We start from the raw sequence: 19,461 nt of genomic DNA on the forward strand, positions 1-19,461 counted from the left end.
GTTGGGAAGGGAGTGAGACAAGGTTGTCGCCTCTCCCCGATATTGTTCAATCTGTATATTGAGCAAGCATTAAAGGAAACAAAAGAAAAATTTGGAGTAGGTATTAAAATCCAGGGAGAATAAATAAAAACTTTGAGGTTCGCCGATGACATTGTAATTCTGTCAGAGACAGCAAAGGACTTGGAAGAGCAGTTGAATGGAATGGACAGTGTCTTGAAAGGAGGATGTAAGATGAACATCAACAAAATCAAAACAAGGATAATGGAATGTAGTCGAATTAAGTCAGGTGATGCTGAGGGAATTAGATTAGGAAATGAGACACTTAAAGTAGTAAAGGACTTCTGCTATTTGGGGAGCAAAATAACTGATGACGGTCGAAGTAGAGAGGATATAAAATGCAGACTGGCAATGGCAAGGAAAGCATTTCTGAAGAAGAGAAATTTGTTAACATCGAGTATAGATTTAAGTGTCAGGAAGTCGTTTCTGAAAGTATTTGTATGGAGTGTAGCCATGTATGGAAGTGAAACATGGACAATAAATAGTTTGGACAAGAAGAGAATAGAAGCTTTCGAAATGTGGTGCTACAGAAGAATGTTGAAGATTAGGTGGGTAGATCACATAACTAATGAGGAGGTATTGAATAGGATTGGGGAGAAGTTTGTGGCACAACTTGACTAGAAGAAGGGATCGGTTGGTAGGACATGTCCTGAGGCATCAAAGGATCACAAATTTAGCATTGAAGGGCAGCGTGGAGGGTAAAAATCGTAGAGGGAGACCAAGAGATGAATACACTAAGCAGATTCAGAAGGATGTATGTTGCAGTGGGTACTGGGTGATGAAGGAGCTTGCACAGGATAGAGTAGCATGGAGAGCTGCATCAAACCAGTCTCAGGACTGAAGACAACAACAACAACATATAAGATCAGAGATCTTTTAGGTTCCTTAGAGGATGATCTTGGTTTCTGTAAGGCGGGTGTCTATCGTATTCCTTGCAGTTGTGGAGTGTCATTTGTCGGTCAGACTATCAAGACTGTGGAGGATCGGTTTACTGAGCATATGCAGCACAAAGACATACAGCAGCCGGGTAAATCCGCCATTCCAGAACACTATCTTGGCACCCGTCATCCTATGGAATGTAAAACACGGAGATTCTGACATGCACTTCCAGTTATTGGGAAAAAATTAAGTAAGCTGTTGAAATTAAATTAGCAAGGAATCTTATAAATAGAAATAGTAGTTTTTTTAAGTTCTGTATGGAGTTCTGCTCTTTCCCTCATAAAAATACAGAGGGACACATCTATTGATTATTAATTTCACCGTCGATAACTTCTGACGTCGGTCATCTTTGGTTTGTGATGACGCTAGTGTTTACAGTGTTTGTGAGTGTTACCTTTCTGGAATTTCTCTGAAAACCGATGGCTTAAATTTCCTCTCGCAGAGCTTTCTTAGGGCAGTTTTGCCTTGAAAATGATTCGGTGTACTCCTGTCGAAATATCGACTTGTCGACGACGTCAGCTGGCTGTATTTCTGTAAGTTATCTAAGCTCTTCTATCTGGTTTTTCAACCCTCTAATGTTCTGATGAAACTACTTAATTTTATTTTTCCGATAACTGTTACATGTATTATGGTCTAGTAATGCTCTTCTTGCTTTCAATACTCTCTGTTTATAACCTGAGTCTCACCTAAAAAATGTTCCTCTTTGATTCCAGTAATTACCGGGATTTTGTCTTGTTTTCTTCTGCACTTTCTGTATACTGCTCAACTAATCTTTCCTTCCGCCTCCTATTCGTTTGCAAACTATGATTAGCGTATCCTCATCTCCCAATTGCAGCAACAGGTATCGCACGGATATGAGACTGTGTTTCAGTCAAAATCAACTCTTTCAGCTCTTTCTTGAAAGGCTAACAGCCGTGTTGAGCCAGGGCTGGTCATGTCGCTGCAAAACTTGTTCCTCCTATTTGGCGTCTTTTTCCGTGTAAGAGGTCAGCGATTCCAGTGTGGATGCAAACAGAAACTTCCAGTTTACAATAGGATCACTGTTTTTGTGCTTTGGTGACCGACAGTAGCATTTTGATTGATAGAATGGTGCAGCATGGTGTACAGACAAGAGTACAGGCTATACACTGAGTGTATCGGATGATCAGTAATACTGCACGCGGAAGGCTGGTGTGTACAGTGTAGCGTGTAATAGTGGTTATTTATTGGCACGTTGGACATGCAGATGTTTCCTCTCAAAGCGAGAGCCATATTTATTTTGTTATTTATTTGCCGCGAGCGGTATTGATTTTGTATGTGACATTGTACAGAAAGTGAAGTTATTATCATGCTTTGTGTGTGACTGACTTTACTAATGCCACTATATCGGAAATAATTTTCATATTTTATTCTGTAAGAGTGAGCAGCTTTGTACTTCATATTGTACATAAAACTGTATTGAGAAATTTGTGTAGGTAGTTCTGTAGATGGTTGATAATAGCTTTACATTATTGACTGGTTGAAGATGGAAGTGGATGTAGATCCGTATTGCAAAAAATGTTCAAATGTGTGTGAATTCCTAAGGGATCAAACTGCTGAGGTCATCGATCCCTAGATTTACACAGTAAGGGAGGACTCGAACCTCCTGCGGGAGGGGCGGCACAATCCGTGACATGGCGCCTATAACCGCGCGGTTACTCCGCGCGGCGATCTGTATTTAGTTGAGTGCAAATCTAAAGAGCCTTAAATAAATAAGAGGATTGTCTCCAGTTTGTTGTCCTACGGTAAGTTGCAGCAGTTAATTTTTTTGTCATTTTTCATATTGTAAGCTATTATTTTATATTATTACTGGCCCGATTCTAACAGTTGGGGCCCAGTCGATTTGAATTTTCTTTTCATTGTGTTAATCGTGTTTTATATTTTCATTCTCTTGTTGAGCTCTTCCTCCAAGAGCAAGAAATTAAGTTCTGTTTTGTTACCATTTCTCTTTTCTCAAGACGAATATGTTGTTTAATAAACTGTGTGTAAAATTGAGTCCATACCTGCACAACCCTAGCCCGAGTCTCACGCTCCCACGTCCTACACTACAAATCAGTAACCCTAGTTTTCGGCCCTGTACAGGTTTCCCTTGACGAAATAGTAGTTTGAGTGTGCAGCTTGTTCTCCAATGCGATCCAACTATGCTCACTGGATTCGTCCTAACTTTTATGCTGGTCCACTATTACATGTCTTTTTCGAGTAACTAATAACTACGAGTTTGAAATTTGCATCGTAACTGCGCCGATTTCCGAAGCTTGATACTGATTTTTTTTTTTTTTTTAAGAAATGGTTCAAATGGCTCTAAGCACTATGGGACTTAACATCTGAGGTCATCAGTCCCCTAGACTTAGAACTACTTAAACCTAACAAACCTAAGGACATCACACACACCCATTCCCGAGGCAGGTTTCGAACCTGCGACCGTAGCAGACGCGTGGTTCCGGACTGAAGTGCCTAGAACCGCTCGACCGCTGCGGACGGCGATGCTAATTCCGGCCGGCCGTTGTGACCCAGCGGTCTAGGCGCTCCAGTCTGGAATCGCGCGACCGCTACGGTCGCAGGTTCGACTCCTGCCTCGGGCACGGATGTGTGTGATGTCCTTAGTTTAGTTAGGTTTAAGTAGTTCTAAGTTCTAGGGGACTGATGACCTCAGATGTTAGGTCCCATAGTGCTGAGAGCCATTTGAACCATTTGATACTGATTTCCTTTCGTGTTTATGTGAAGATGAAATTTTACGACATAGTTAGAGAAGCGCTGTACCTGTCCTCTTGTGTCAAATCGTGAGCACAGTAATGGCCATTACCTTAATGAAATGCCGTCGATAGAAGACCGTTACATTGTGCCCTGATATAAAACGATTATTTTCCATACGCTACCGATATTGCAGCTACGGAACGGGCGTTATACTTGAAGTTTCAGCTATGCATAAATATGCCGGTATGTACTGAACCGTGTGGGTTATATTCTGGTCAATACAATATAATCCGAATCGTACATCCCGGTACTCTTCAGGCTCATTTTTCTCATTCTTCCTACAACTGATGAACGCATTTTCTGCAGTGCAACACTGCAGCACCCACACACACACACACACACACACACACACACACACACACACAGAGAGAGAGAGAGAGAGAGAGAGAGAGAGACGGAAACAGAGTAACAATGAAAGAGATTCCTTCTAATAACCATAGGTATGATCGCCCAGTCCGCTAAGCCGTCATCTGTTAGAAAAGAAAGGTAATCGATGGCAAGGTTGGCCTAATGCAGCTGACTTCCTTTGTTTGTGGCCAATGGCACTCACATTATTAGCGATAGATTTCACAGGGTTTTCCGGACAAAAATGATGAATTATTTAACATAAGGAATCCTCTTAAGCATATTATACGAGTACGATCAAGTGGTAGACGTTTCCTCTAGCATTTGGGTGAGTTTTCTTCTTTTAGGTCACTACGATGTTTATCTGGCAGCGCTATCTTTATGGACCATTGGGACGCCTCCTGTGAAGGTCAATGGAGAAGCCTATTTTTTGTCGTTGAGTAATATTTTGCGTGTCCACATGAAATATAAAGACTCCAGGAGAAATTCCATCTCTTTACTCCCACTTATGAATTAATAACATACTACGGTGGCAGGAGGGGCATGCAGTTAAAAAAAATTCATATTTAAACAGGATGAGCACTGGACCATTATGAACCTCCGCCGAACGAGACAAGAAGACCAGAAAAAGTAAGTAAAGCGACCCTGGACATCGTGGGGATTGGTAATAGAACGATGTACCAAAGGGCAGAATTTCTTAGGACATGGGCAGAATGTGAATGCTCGGTTGGTCAGCTGTCCTATAAATGTGTTCTCTAAGATCTACCCTTGTATTTCTTTTTTACACAGTGGTTGTCAAGACACACTCTTAGCTTCTTAACAGGAGGATCTTTCTTGACGGTTAAATCCCCTTTGCCAGAGAGAGTTTTAGAAAAGTGACTAGCAATGAGGACAGAAAATTCAGCCCCAAAGAAATAAGACTAGTAATTACTAATTACTAATTTATTTGCAGTAGAGCAGGCTACAGTGTTTGACAAACATCGAAGGACCACTTCCAACACATTAATTTCTGGAGAGGAAATACAGTATCTGATACCCCTAAGTAATGCGGAATGAACAGCTAAGTGTCATTGGTTGCGTACCAGCCAATATTATAGGAAGTCTCGGGTACTGTGTTGTTAGAAGAGAAGGAGTGACGCAGAATGGGCCGTTAGGAGAACTCGGTGACCTCGAACGTGAAGTAGTCATTGATGTCACCTGAGTAACAGATCCATCAGAGACATTTCAACCATTCTGAAGTTGTCCAAGTTGACTATTAGTGATGTGATTTGATCCATTATAAATGGCTCTGAAAGCCTGCAACTGTAAAAACAATAGGTTTGTTTATAAATATCTCATCTGCTACCAGTCACGATTTTCTTTATTTTATTTTTCAAATGACGCGTTTCGGGAAATGATTCCCATTTTCAAGTGCGTCTTTTGTGTTTGTTATGTCATTCCTATGTGATGTTGTCGATGTGTGAGATTCTGCTTCATTTAGTTGACTTTAAGTTTCCTTATGAACCATTTGTGCAGAGTCTCACACACACTAAACATCAAACACAACTTGTTGTACACCTTTAAACATCGAAAACATTTTACATAAACAAAACAGTGACACAGATGTTCTTACAAGTAGTCAACAGAGATGACATTATAGGTCTTCCACAGAGTATGATATGCTTTTGTACAGAAGTTATTTACCTTAGCAATTTGGATCATAATTTATTTATGCCTATTTTACAATTGTGCTGATTTGTATGTGTTACTATTTTTATTTAAGTATACTATCGAAACATCTGAAGAAATTCACTCATTTGATGAAAGAACTGGAGATATATTCACATTACAGGAAATATGAAGAAAAAAAATTAAACGAAAAACTTGAAAGTAAAGGGACCGTCGAACATTGCCGTGAGTGGTTGTAAAAAAATGGCCTGATATCAGCGAAAGGATTCACTCGTGAGTTCCAAAGTGCTGCCAGCGGTCCCATTAGTACAATGACTAAGCGTATGTGGTCAGGATGAATCGGGTAAAATGGGCGAGCACATCTTCATAAGCCACACTTTTCTATAGTCAATGTTAAGCAGCGCTTGAGGTGGTGTGCAGAGTGACACCACTGGATGATTGGAAATAAATGATTAATCACGTTATACCCTGTCACAATCTTATGGAATTCGGCGAATGCCGGAAAACGATAGCTACCGCCACGTGTAGTGCCAACAGGTAACTGCGGAGGAGGTGGTATTAAGGAATGGTGGTATTCGTCGTGGTAAAGGTGTAATCCCCATGTTGTGCTCAAGGAAACCCTAAATGTGGTCGAGCGGTTCTAGGCGGTTCAGTCTGGAACCACGCGAATGCTACGGTTGCAGGTTCGAATCCTGCCTTGAGCATGGTAGTGTGTGATGTCCTTAGGTTAGTTAGGTTTTAGTAGTTCTAAGTCTAGGGGACTGATAACCTCAGATGTAAAGCCCCATAGTGGTTAGCGCCATTTGAATCATTTGAAGCCCAAAGCCGCCGTGGTCGAGCGTTTCTAGCGCTTCAGTAAGGAACCACGCGGCTGCTACAGTCGCAGGTTCGAATACTGCCTCGGGCATTGAAGTGTGTGATGTCCTTAAGTCTAGGGGACTGATGACCTCGGATGTTAAGTCCCATAGTGCTCAGAGCCATTTGAACCATTTAGAGGAACGGTTCGAAGTGGACAGCATGGTAATGCGTCCTCTCATAAAGCAGCATCTGTGAGAATGTGTTTTGTCGACAGCTACATTCCCGAAATTCTTGCCAAAAGTCCCGACCTGAACCCAATGGAACACTTTTGAGATGAGCTGGAGCGTCGTCATCGCTTTAGACGCCACTGTCAAGCATCACTATCTTTTCTCGTTTCCACTCTTGAGGAAAGAATCGGCTGCCATTCCTCGACAGACGTTCACATACCGAAGGTGTCCCCTGCAGAGTTCAGGCCATCATAAAGAAGAAGGCTTGACACACTCTCTGCTAATATCCACTAATACATGTCCGGATACTTCCGATCAAATAGTGTTAGGTAAAAATCGAACTAGAAGTGCAGTATATCCTATAATCATACCACACAAAATATAATATAACCACCTAGAGGTACTTCAGAGACAAATTCCAAGCACAGCCCATAGTCTACGTTGATGTTAGAGGAGTGAGCTCCTTGCGTTGGGCTTGAAAATGGTTCAAATGGCTCTGAGCACTATGGGACTTAACATCTGAGGTCATCAGTCCCCTAGAACTTAGAACTACTTAAACCTAACTAACCTAAGAACAGCACACACACCCATGCTCGAGGCAGGATTCGAACCTGCGACCGTAGCGGTAGCGCTGTTCCGGACTGAAGCGCCTACAACCGCTGGCCACAGCAGCCGGCTGCGTTGGGCTTAAGGCTTGCTATGGTGTTGCACTAGTTTCAAACTGCATGTTTAGGATTCTCCGCAACAACAAAACTTTGGCAAAATGGGTCGAAATCTGTTTACTGTGATGACGATAGACGTCATTTTCGCATTTCCTGTTACGACTGCAAACTTAAATACATATTGTCGCAGGCAGCTTCACATCGATCCTCTCGAATCCTTTGCAACAGCAGCGGAATTAGGTAGCCAATATTAGAGGTCGGAAAACATCGTCTTTACAACGAAAAATAAAAGCTGCAAGACAAACACTATAATTCTGAAACATACTTTGTTAGCGAAATTTTAATTACATTAGCTAAAACAATCCAATTACTTCTAGACACACTGTGCTTCTCCGCTATAAAGTTTTGCTTAAGGGATCAAATTAGAAACTTTTTCCCTGAAGGTTTTCTTATCGCGTTCGTAAGCTCTCAATAATTACCGCGACAGAGTCGCAGTACATTTTATACTATCCATATTGTAATACCATTACAATTTTTTTCTAGAAACTTTTACTGAAATAAGGTACATATGTGCAAAATATAAAAGCCTTAGGGATAATGAGGACGCAACGAACAGTATCTTCAGTACAGATACATGATCCAAGCACGAAGCACTCACAATATTTTTGCTTTATAGCTAAAACCCCAAACATGTATATCTCCTTTCCATGCGTACTCTTGCACAGATCACTTGAACTTTCTCCAAAAAACCTTTCTATCTGGGCATTAACTGCGAGGGTAGAAATGGAAGTAAAATGAGGTTTACACATTGCATATTAATACGAGATAAAATTACTTTTCCGTGCCTCCAGATCATAATTTACAATTAGTTCGTTTAAGAGTCGACATATAAGCAGGAAAGATCACTGCAGTTTAACAGAAATAGCCTTGTCATATCAAAATGTCTGTAAAATCGTAGGGGAGAGTGTTGTACCTTGAAAAACTTCTAAGACTTTCGCGTTTAGCCAGCCCTCCAAAATTAGTTTAACATAGTTTGTTATTCCATTTTGAAATGATAGTATTCACTTCATTTATACTGCGGTCTTTTTCGAAAATTGCAAAAATAACTTCGGGAAAGTAAGGTTTTTCCAAATGTGGAAATCTGTTCCAAGAAACAACATAGTCATTTACCTAGGAACAAACATTCTATTCAAATTTAAAATTATTGCAATCAATTGTCAGTACTATACTTAGTCGTCAGAAGTCTGGTACAGTATCTTACATTACAAAACAAAAATTCCCAGATGTTATTGTCCTAGCACGCAGAATCGCACGCTACGGAACGTCAGCTTAACGCGCTGGACTCGTATTCAGGAGGTGCGGCCTCAAAATTCCCTTCAAACCGCTCTTTTTTGTTCCCTAAATCACCGCAGATGCTTGCTTGGATGGTTCCACGCTGACAGTTTGGTGTTAATCCTTATTCTCCTGTGACAGGTGCTCCGTGTTTATCTCACTACCGAGAAGACGTTTATCTCGAATTTTACTCAACTTTTTTGTGCGCCTGTACTACGGTTTATTTTCACAAATTTTACTAGTCCTTAAAGGACTCTTCGCGTTTACCATCCTGCACAGATATTGAAGCCACTTGAGTGGTAATCTGACTGCATAAATAATAAGGAGAGGAAAGTAAGAAGAACCAAATCATTCCAGTAACATGTGAAGCCAAAGCAAGGTTTTCGTAATGTAAATTTAATGAAGCGTTGCAAATAACGAGTAGCAAATTCAAAGAAGCAAATCCCAAAACGTTTTGTGCGAATAAAGGTAGTGGATCAAGGCCCTCACTTTTTGTGTCGTAGGAGATATCATTGTTTAAGTTGACAGATGGTATAGTTCATCAGATTCAAACTAAAAACTACACTCAGGAAATATTGACTGATACAAAAAGGCAATTTACCCCAGAATATGGTAAAAAAGAAGGAAAACAAAGAAAGCTGCATAATTCAGTACAATAGCTCACTGACAGAAAAATAAGAATAACAGTAACATTCAAGTAAAGGATTCATGTTACAATGAATCGAAACATATACGAAACAGCTAAAAGAAAGAAGACAATAACTCAAGCCAAAATTTATGAAGTGTCTTCAAAAAAAGAAATACACTAATCTAAGATTTGGGTATAATACGCAAAAAATTGTGGAAAACGGATGCACAATGTACCATGGGTAGTGATGGCTGTCGGATCTAGCGTGGGTGATCAACTGAAGAGGTTCACTTGCAGAATAAAGAAAATTACAGTATCATACCAATCAAATACTGTCGATTAAAAAAACGAAAGAACTGGTAGATAAAAGACAACGATTCTAATGCCAGTACGTGAGATGTGTATATTTTAAATACACTCCTGGAAATGGAAAAAAGAACACATTGACACCGGTGTGTCAGACCCACCATACTTGCTCCGGACACTGCGAGAGGGCTGTACAAGCAATGATCACACGCACGGCACAGCGGACACACCAGGAACCGCGGTGTTGGCCGTCGAATGGCGCTAGCTGCGCAGCATTTGTGCACCGCCGCCGTCAGTCTCAGCCAGTTTGCCGTGGCATACGGAGCTCCATCGCAGTCTTTAACACTGGTAGCATGCCGCGACAGCGTGGACGTGAACCGTATGTGCAGTTGCCGGACTTTGAGCGAGGGCGTATAGTGGGCATGCGGGAGGCCGGGTGGACGTACCGCCGAATTGCTCAACACGTGGGGCGTGAGGTCTCCACAGTACATCGATGTTGTCGCCAGTGGTCGGCGGAAGGTGCACGTGCCCGTCGACCTGGGACCGGACCGCAGCGACGCACGGATGCACGCCAAGACCGTAGGATCCTACGCAGTGCCGTAGGGGACCGCACCGCCACTTCCCAGCAAATTAGGGACACTGTTGCTCCTGGGGTATCGGCGAGGACCAATCGCAACCGTCTCCATGAAGCTGGGCTACGGTCCCGCACACCGTTAGGCCGTCTTCCGCTCACGCCCCAACATCGTGCAGCCCGCCTCCAGTGGTGTCGCGACAGGCGTGAATGGAGGGACGAATGGAGACGTATCGTCTTCAGCGATGAGAGTCGCTTCTGCCTTGGTGCCAATGATGGTCGTATGCGTGTTTGGCGCCGTGCAGGTGAGCGCCACAATCAGGACTGCATACGACCGAGGCACACAGGGCCAACACCCGGCATCATGGTGTGGGGAGCGATCTCCTACACTGGCCGTACACCACTGGTGATCGTCGAGGGGACACTGAATAGTGCACGGTACATCCAAACCGTCATCGAACCCATCGTTCTACCATTCCTAGACCGGCAAGGGAACGTGCTGTTCCAACAGGACAATGCACGTCCGCATGTATCCCGTGCCACTCAATGTGCTCTAGAAGGTGTAAGTCAACTACCCTGGCCAGCAAGATCTCCGGATCTGTCCCCCATTGAGCATGTTTGGGACTGGATGAAGCGTCGTCTCACGCGGTCTGCACGTCCAGCACGAACGCTGGTCCAACTGAGGCGCCAGGTGGAAATGGCATGGCAAGCCGTTCCACAGGACTACATCCAGCATCTCTACGATCGTCTCCATGGGAGAATAGCAGCCTGCATTGCTGCGAAAGGTGGATATACACTGTACTAGTGCCGACATTGTGCATGCTCTGTTGCCTGTGTCTATGTGCCTGTGGTTCTGTCAGTGTGATCATGTCATGTATCTGACCCCAGGAATGTGTCAATAAAGTTTCCCCTTCCTGGGACAATGAATTCACGGTGTTCTTATTTCAATTTCCAGGAGTGTATGATGCTGACTCTGTGTATTTTTGCGTGCAGACATTTGCGTGGTGAATTTTGTCCACTGAACGAAGAAGCTACCCATATGAAAATGAAGTATGTATTTTAAGCAAACTACGTATGGCTTATTTTCTATAATTAAATGGCTCTGAGCACTATGGGATTCAACATCTGAGGTCATCAGTCCCCTAGAACTTAGAACTACTTAAACCTAACTAACCTAAGGACATCACACACATCCATGCCTGAGGCAGGATTCGAACCTGCGACCGTAGCAGTCACGTGGTTCCGGACTGAAGTGCCTAGAATCGCCCGGCCACCACGGCCGGCACAGCAAATATTGTTCCATGTATTCACGGTCGCAAAGAGTAGTATTCGGTTCTCGTAATTCTCGTTAGTAACAACATGAATAAAACATTTGCTGGCTGTCATCGCTGTAATACTCCTTTTCCTACATCGAGAAAGATGTTTCGGCGAAGCATGTACTTTTATACCGCCCCTTCACCGCATATCCGCTGGCACGTGGCTGCTTTACTGGTCAATACGTGAGTTGTTTGTTTTCTTTCAGAATTCCGAAGGAACTGTGCAGCGTTGATAAGAAAAACAAGCGGACTCTGTAAATGCGAACGAGTACGCGACAGCCGTGCTTGTATTGTCATCTTCTAGAGAGCCACTGTGTACATAGTCTATTGAAAAGGTGTCTTTTTTGGGATGTTATCGAAATGATTGGTGTAGAAACACAAAATGGATGTCGAAAATGCCACAATAACTTTTCTGAAGAGAGCCCCTATATAAATCTGCTGTCTGAGTGTAACTGGGAATGATTAGTATCAAAGGTCAAGAGACAGGGAACAAAACAGTATCATTATAAACAGAAAACCATGTACCGTTCTGGTAAAGCAGTTTGAAATTAGTAAAGTAATCTGTCAGAAACTTAAATTACCTCCCGACACAATGACATTTATTTTATTTTACACGATGAACTGATACCAGTCATGTAAAATACTATGAATATTATAGTATCAAGAAGTAAATTTTTTCACATATACAGTAATCACTTCTGTTCCAACATGATGGTACTGTCTTACTTGATAGTAGACTAATGGTAGTAAGCGCTGTATCTGAGGAAAAGCAGAGGAAGAGTTCCCGTTTCGGGTGTGAAAGATGAGTTATCAGTATTTATCTAGATCTACGTCTGTATTTCACAGGCCGTCTTACGGTTTGTAACGGACAAACTACGCATACTTGGGTTACTTTCATCCTTTACTGTTCCAGTCGCGAGTGGTGTGCGAGAAGAACAGTCGTTGGTATGCATCCCCAAGAGCTGCAATTTCTAATTCTACCTTCGTGATTTTTTCGGAAGATATTTGTAGGAGGAATCAATATGACAAGTGACTCGTCTAGTAACTTACGTTCTCGGATAAACAGCACAGTAGTGCTGAATGCCTCTCTTGTTGCATCTGCCTCTGGTGCTGAATGAGCATCCCTGTGGCGCTACGGCGCTTATTAAACGAACCCGTGTCGAACTCTGCTAACCTTTATGGATTTTCTCTATTTCCACTATACGTTCTACCTGGTAAGCGTCTCAGACCGAGAAGCAATACTGAAGTATTGATCTAGTGATCATTTTGTAAGCTACCCACCTCGTAGGTGTACTGCGCTTCCTGAATATACTTCCGATGGATTTCAATCTTTCATCTCCCTTTCCTCAATTAATTTTATGTATCTATTCCACTTTAAATCATTCCGTACGTCTAACCCTTTGAATATCAATCGTTTCTACCTGAAACCACTACATTATTAACTTTTCTTTGAAGTACCAGTGCCTTTCGCATGAAACCAACGATGCTATTGCAAGACAGAAATGTGTGGTAGTATATTGAGCTACATCTACAATTGTAGTGCACTTTTGTTGACACTAACATCGTTGAAAGCAACAGGCACCATATTTTTGCAACGTATTGCAACGTAGATTTGAGTCTGTTATGCTGCTGTTATGAATGGTTTCGAAATGAAACCACTGGAGCAGTATGTACTTTTGATATAAATTTATTGAATTTTAGGTCAATTTTTGATTGATATTTAGAACTGTAGTTTGTCAGCATTTTGAGTTCATGGAAATTTCTAGCTACGGGATTTTGTTCTGGGAACACGCGAAAATGCTTTCAAATATATCTCACGAAATGATAGTTGGTTTAAAACTGTATGTCCCTATGGTTCCAGAGTGGTACCAAAACTTTAAAACGATTATTTACTTTTTATCACTTTCTTCGTGTATCCGTTGCTTACTGTGATGATAAAGTCAAATTTTGGGAAAAATTTTAAAATTAATTCTTTTGTGTTCTTGGGACTCAAAGCCTTGGTGAATGTGATTGTTTCCTTTCCCGTGTCTCGAGGATACGTAATTTAAAAATGCAATGGAGAGAATTACGAGAGCTTGAAAGTAACACCACAGGTGAAACAAGTCTTGAGAGACACTCACTTTCGGAAGCCACTAAAACACCGAAACTGCTCCTAGTCTCAGACCGAAAAAACCGTCAAACTCACCGAACTCTGTCTACACGGATGCAACTACTTTCTCTATAACACGCTCCCATAACGAAAGTCTTCACTCACCCAGACCGAAAATTTCTGAAACCCTAATCCCTCACCCTACAGTTTGAAAGAATACCTCTCAAATTTCCAAATGCAAAAGATCAGGAGGATTGACCCAATCCTAATAATATCACCATATTCTAGCTTCCCCATTGAACTCTTCTGAAAAATCCCTGGCTTTATGTTTGGTCCTATAACCTTCTTAACACCTCTTACTACCACCCCCATGACAGACAACTAGTAACTCACTGTTACATGATTCCTTATTTCTTGCTCTCCAGTAGCAATCACGTCCTTTTTCACAGACGGCCATATATTTTTTCATAGGATACTAAACATGGAAGATATTGACAACAAATGAGTGCATACAAAGACTACAAATGAATAACATGAGAAAATTAACGTCTACTTTATGTTTAAATGACTTCTTCCAACAAGCTGTTCTCAACATGATAGGCTGAAGAGCCAAAGAAATTGGTACACCTGCCAATATCGTGTAGGGCCCCCGCGAGCACGTACAAGTGCCGAAACGCGATGTGTCATGGACTCGGTTAATGTCTGAAGTACTGCTGGAGGTAACTAACACCATGAATCCTGCAGGGCTGGCCATAAATCCGTAAGGGTACGAGGGGATGGAGATCTCTTCTGAACAGCAAGTTGCAAGGCATCCGAGACATGCTCAATAATGTTCACGTCTGGGGAGTTTGGTGGCCAGTGAAAGTGTTTAAACTCAGAAGAGTGTTTCTGGGGCCACTCTGTAGCAATTTTGGGCGTGTGGGTGTCGCATTGTCCTGCTGGAATTCTCAAGTCCGTCCGAATGCACAATGTACATGAACGGATGCAGGTGATCAGACAGGATGTTTACTAACGTGTCACCTGTCAGAACAGTATCTAGACCAATCAGGGGTCCCGTAGCACTCCAACTTCACACGCCCCACACCATTACAGAGCCTCCACCAACTTGAACAGTCCTCTGCAGACACGCATGGTCCACGGATTCATGAGGTTCTCTGCATACCGGTACACGTCCATCCGCTCGATACAATATAAAACGAGACTCATCCGACCAGGCAATATGCTTTCAGTCTTCAAGAGTTCAATGTCGGTGTTGACGGGCCCAGGTGAGGCGTAAACCTTTGTGTCGTCCAGTTATCGAGGGTACACGTGTGGGTCTTCGTTACCGAAAGCTCATATCGATTATGTTTAGTTGAATCGTTCGTATGCTGACAGTTGTTGATGGCCTAGCATTGAAATCTACAGCAATTTGCGGAAGGGTTGCACTTCTGTCGCGTTGAACGATTCTCTTCATCCGTCCTTGATCCCGTTCTTGCAGGATCTTTTTCCGGCAGCAGCGATGTCGGAGATTTGATGTTTTACCGGATTCCTGATACTCACGCTACACTCCTGAAATTGTCGTTCGGGAAAATCCCTACTTCATCGCTACCTCGGAGATGCTGTGTGCCATCGCTCGTGCGCCGACTATAATACCACGTTCAAACTCACTTAAATCCTGATAGCCTGCCATTGTAGCAACAGTAACCGATCTAACAATTGTGCCAGACACTTGTCTTATATAGGCGTTTCCGACCCCAGCGCCGTATCCTGCCTGTTTACAACCTCTGTATTTGAATATGCATGCCCTTACCAGTTTCTTTTTCGCTTCAGTGTAATAATACACCACTCTTTCATAACAACCGACCCCTATCTGACAGCCTGCGCATAACTAATCACTTTGCTTCCTAACACTCCGACCTCTTCAAAATTCCTGACGACTCCCATGTCTACAACTCCATATTCACTGTAGCCTAACAACGTACAGACACATCTAAAGCACCGATTGCTCCCAGCTTCCACTACCTGAACAACAAACCACAGAAAGAGCTAAACACTCCCAAGGCATTACACAAAAAGAGAACACTGATCTCAGCCACGACAGCATTACCTACAGACACCTAAAATAATGACAACATTACTTACAGACACCTAAAATAATGTCTCTAGTCCTTCCTAGGAATCCTTGCAATTCTTTTACATACAATCTTCTCCACAAACTACTATCCTGAGCCGTAGCAAGCCTTCAGAGTTCTTCTTTTCCCCAGATCAAACGCAACTTCTAGCAATACGTTCTCCTTTCGACCCATCGACCTCACTTCAGGGTTTAGTTAGGCCTTTGCATTTATCCTCTCCCAACTCGTCCATTAACACGAACCAACACTTGCCGTTTCCTGTGAACTAGTGTGGCTTCGGTCCCAACTTCTCTTCTGATGACCAAACCTATCCCATCAACTTAACAACAGTAAACCCGCAACTTTCATATCCCTCGACTTCTAAAGACCCTGCAACCTGTACGGCATTTCCATCTCCTCTTCAGATTTCAGATATATACTCTTCTAATTACACTCCTGGAAATGGAAAAAAGAACACATTGACACCGGTGTGTCAGACCCACCATACTTGCTCCGGACACTGCGAGAGGGCTGTACAAGCAATGATCACACGCACGGCACAGCGGACACACCAGGAACCGCGGTGTTGGCCGTCGAATGGCGCTAGCTGCGCAGCATTTGTGCACCGCCGCCGTCAGTCTCAGCCAGTTTGCCGTGGCATACGGAGCTCCATCGCAGTCTTTAACACTGGTAGCATGCCGCGACAGCGTGGACGTGAACCGTATGTGCAGTTGCCGGACTTTGAGCGAGGGCGTATAGTGGGCATGTGGGAGGCCGGGTGGACGTACCGCCGAATTGCTCAACACGTGGGGCGTGAGGTCTCCACAGTACATCGATGTTGTCGCCAGTGGTCGGCGGAAGGTGCACGTGCCCGTCGACCTGGGACCGGACCGCAGCGACGCACGGATGCACGCCAAGACCGTAGGATCCTACGCAGTGCCGTAGGGGACCGCACCGCCACTTCCCAGCAAATTAGGGACACTGTTGCTCCTGGGGTATCGGCGAGGACCATTCGCAACCGTCTCCATGAAGCTGGGCTACGGTCCCGCACACCGTTAGGCCGTCTTCCGCTCACGCCCCAACATCGTGCAGCCCGCCTCCAGTGGTGTCGCGACAGGCGTGAATGGAGGGACGAATGGAGACGTATCGTCTTCAGCGATGAGAGTCGCTTCTGCCTTGGTGCCAATGATGGTCGTATGCGTGTTTGGCGCCGTGCAGGTGAGCGCCACAATCAGGACTGCATACGACCGAGGCACACAGGGCCAACACCCGGCATCATGGTGTGGGGAGCGATCTCCTACACTGGCCGTACACCACTGGTGATCGTCGAGGGGACACTGAATAGTGCACGGTACATCCAAACCGTCATCGAACCCATCGTTCTACCATTCCTAGACCGGCAAGGGAACTTGCTGTTCCAACAGGACAATGCACGTCCGCATGTATCCCGTGCCACCCAACGTGCTCTAGAAGGTGTAAGTCAACTACCCTGGCCAGCAAGATCTCCGGATCTGTCCCCCATTGAGCATGTTTGGAACTGGATGAAGCGTCGTCTCACGCGGTCTGCACGTCCAGCACGAACGCTGGTCCAACTGAGGCGCCAGGTGGAAATGGCATGGCAAGCCGTTCCACAGGACTACATCCAGCATCTCTACGATCGTCTCCATGGGAGAATAGCAGCCTGCATTGCTGCGAAAGGTGGATATACACTGTACTAGTGCCGACATTGTGCATGCTCTGTTGCCTGTGTCTATGTGCCTGTGGTTCTGTCAGTGTGATCATGTGATGTATCTGACCCCAGGAATGTGTCAATGAAGTTTCCCCTTCCTGGGACAATGAATTCACGGTGTTCTTATTTCAATTTCCAGGAGTGTATTTGTGTCTGCCTAATTTGATTCTTTGTAGCTTCGTCCCTCCTTTATCGCTATTAACAATATAAATTCCTGCATTTCCTGTTTTACTGCGCGTGCGCCACAAGGCTCTGCCCTCTCTGCTTTTTATTCTCTGCACTGTTGATATGTAAAACCATCCCCTCCGACGCACTTCGTTTAAGATCCCGATCAGCCTGCATTCCAATCTACCCCCCTCGACTCAAAATCTCAGCGACCTTTCCGACTCCATATTAACTAGTCATCCATGTGTGGCAAGTGTCTCCTGAAGATAAACTGCTCCAAGACACAAGAAATAACTACAGAATGATCCATTCATATCTTTCGAATCCATTACTTTTACCTCATCAATCTCAACCGTCCGATACAGCTAACTAATACACTAAAATATCTTGGGCTACCGACACATTCCACCACCCCAACACCTGCACTCACTCCATAACCTATTGCAACACAATAAAATTCGACCCGCTGTTTATCTATTACTCCTCCCCAACTATCTCACTCAGTATCAGGGCTCCCCCCTGCATCATACTCCCCCCTCCATCTTCTCTCTCCATCTCTTTTCATCCCTTCTCTTCTTGACACGAAGGTCCAGATAACCCACCACACTCCTTCTCACTTGCTGTTGTTGGGTTGTTTTTGGAGGAGGAGACCAGACCGCGAAGTCATCGGTCTCATCGGATTAGCGAAGGAAGAGGAAGGAAGTCGGCCGTGCCTTTTCAAAGGAACCATCCTGGCATTTGCCTGGAGCGATTTAGGGAAATTGCGGAAAACCTAAATCAGGATGGCCGGACGTGGGATTGAACCGTCGTCCTCCCGAATGCGAGTCCGGTGTGCTAGCCACTGCGCCATCTCGCTCGGTTTCTCACTTCCTGTCTCCCAATTATCCATCCCATCACCTATCTTCATCTCCGTAGGTACTAACCAGCAACTTAGATTTTCAAACTCTTCGTGCCTATAGAACACATTTCTCTCTCTCCAAGTCCTTTTTTCCTCTGGAGGTCCTTCCGGTTTCTAGTTCTATTGCAGGGTATGCCATCATTTTTGCAATGTGTTTCTAAAGTATATTTCTAATTTTATCGTTTACGCAATCTATCTTAATATAAACAACAAAGAAAATCACGTTTTAATGTTTATGCAAATCTTAACAAAATTATTAATTTTAAGACTTTTAGAAACAGCTGCAAAGTTTTCACCTTCTAATCATATTTGTTCCGTCCTCTTCGTATTTTTAGAGGTTCGGACTGAAGAGCGAAAAGTTTGTATCGCTGGAATCCCAACCTCAATAAGAATAAAGAAAATTAAAGTATATTACGTTGCGGTACGCTTGATTTTACATCTGTCAGTTAATACTGCTGTTAACATGTGCCCGATATACCACTTTGATCCTACAAAGTTTGGAATATATAAAATCAAATTGAAATATCCTCTTGTGTATAACTTCTTAGATTACTAATGAACTGTCAAATGCCTTTGCGGGCTCTAATGTAAACACGGTTATCAACGTTTCACAAATGCATTTAATTTCCCTGTACTTACCTGTTCTGTTGTATAAGGTTTATTGAGCGTTGTTTTTTTCGTTACCGTTTTCTTTTTGTAAATATTTTTAAGTTTGTATGTTGTGTATTAACCTTACTGACGCAACAACATTTAAGTCAATAAAGATGTTTCACTGCACGCCTTATTTTCCCCCACTCTTCACTGCTACCCGTTTCTTATCAAGTTTTGATGCATTTTTCCCAAGCCCTCTCCCATCCTTACATTACAAT

This window comes from Schistocerca cancellata, chromosome 5 (genome assembly GCF_023864275.1).
Source record: "Schistocerca cancellata isolate TAMUIC-IGC-003103 chromosome 5, iqSchCanc2.1, whole genome shotgun sequence".
NCBI lineage: Eukaryota > Metazoa > Arthropoda > Insecta > Orthoptera > Acrididae > Schistocerca > Schistocerca cancellata.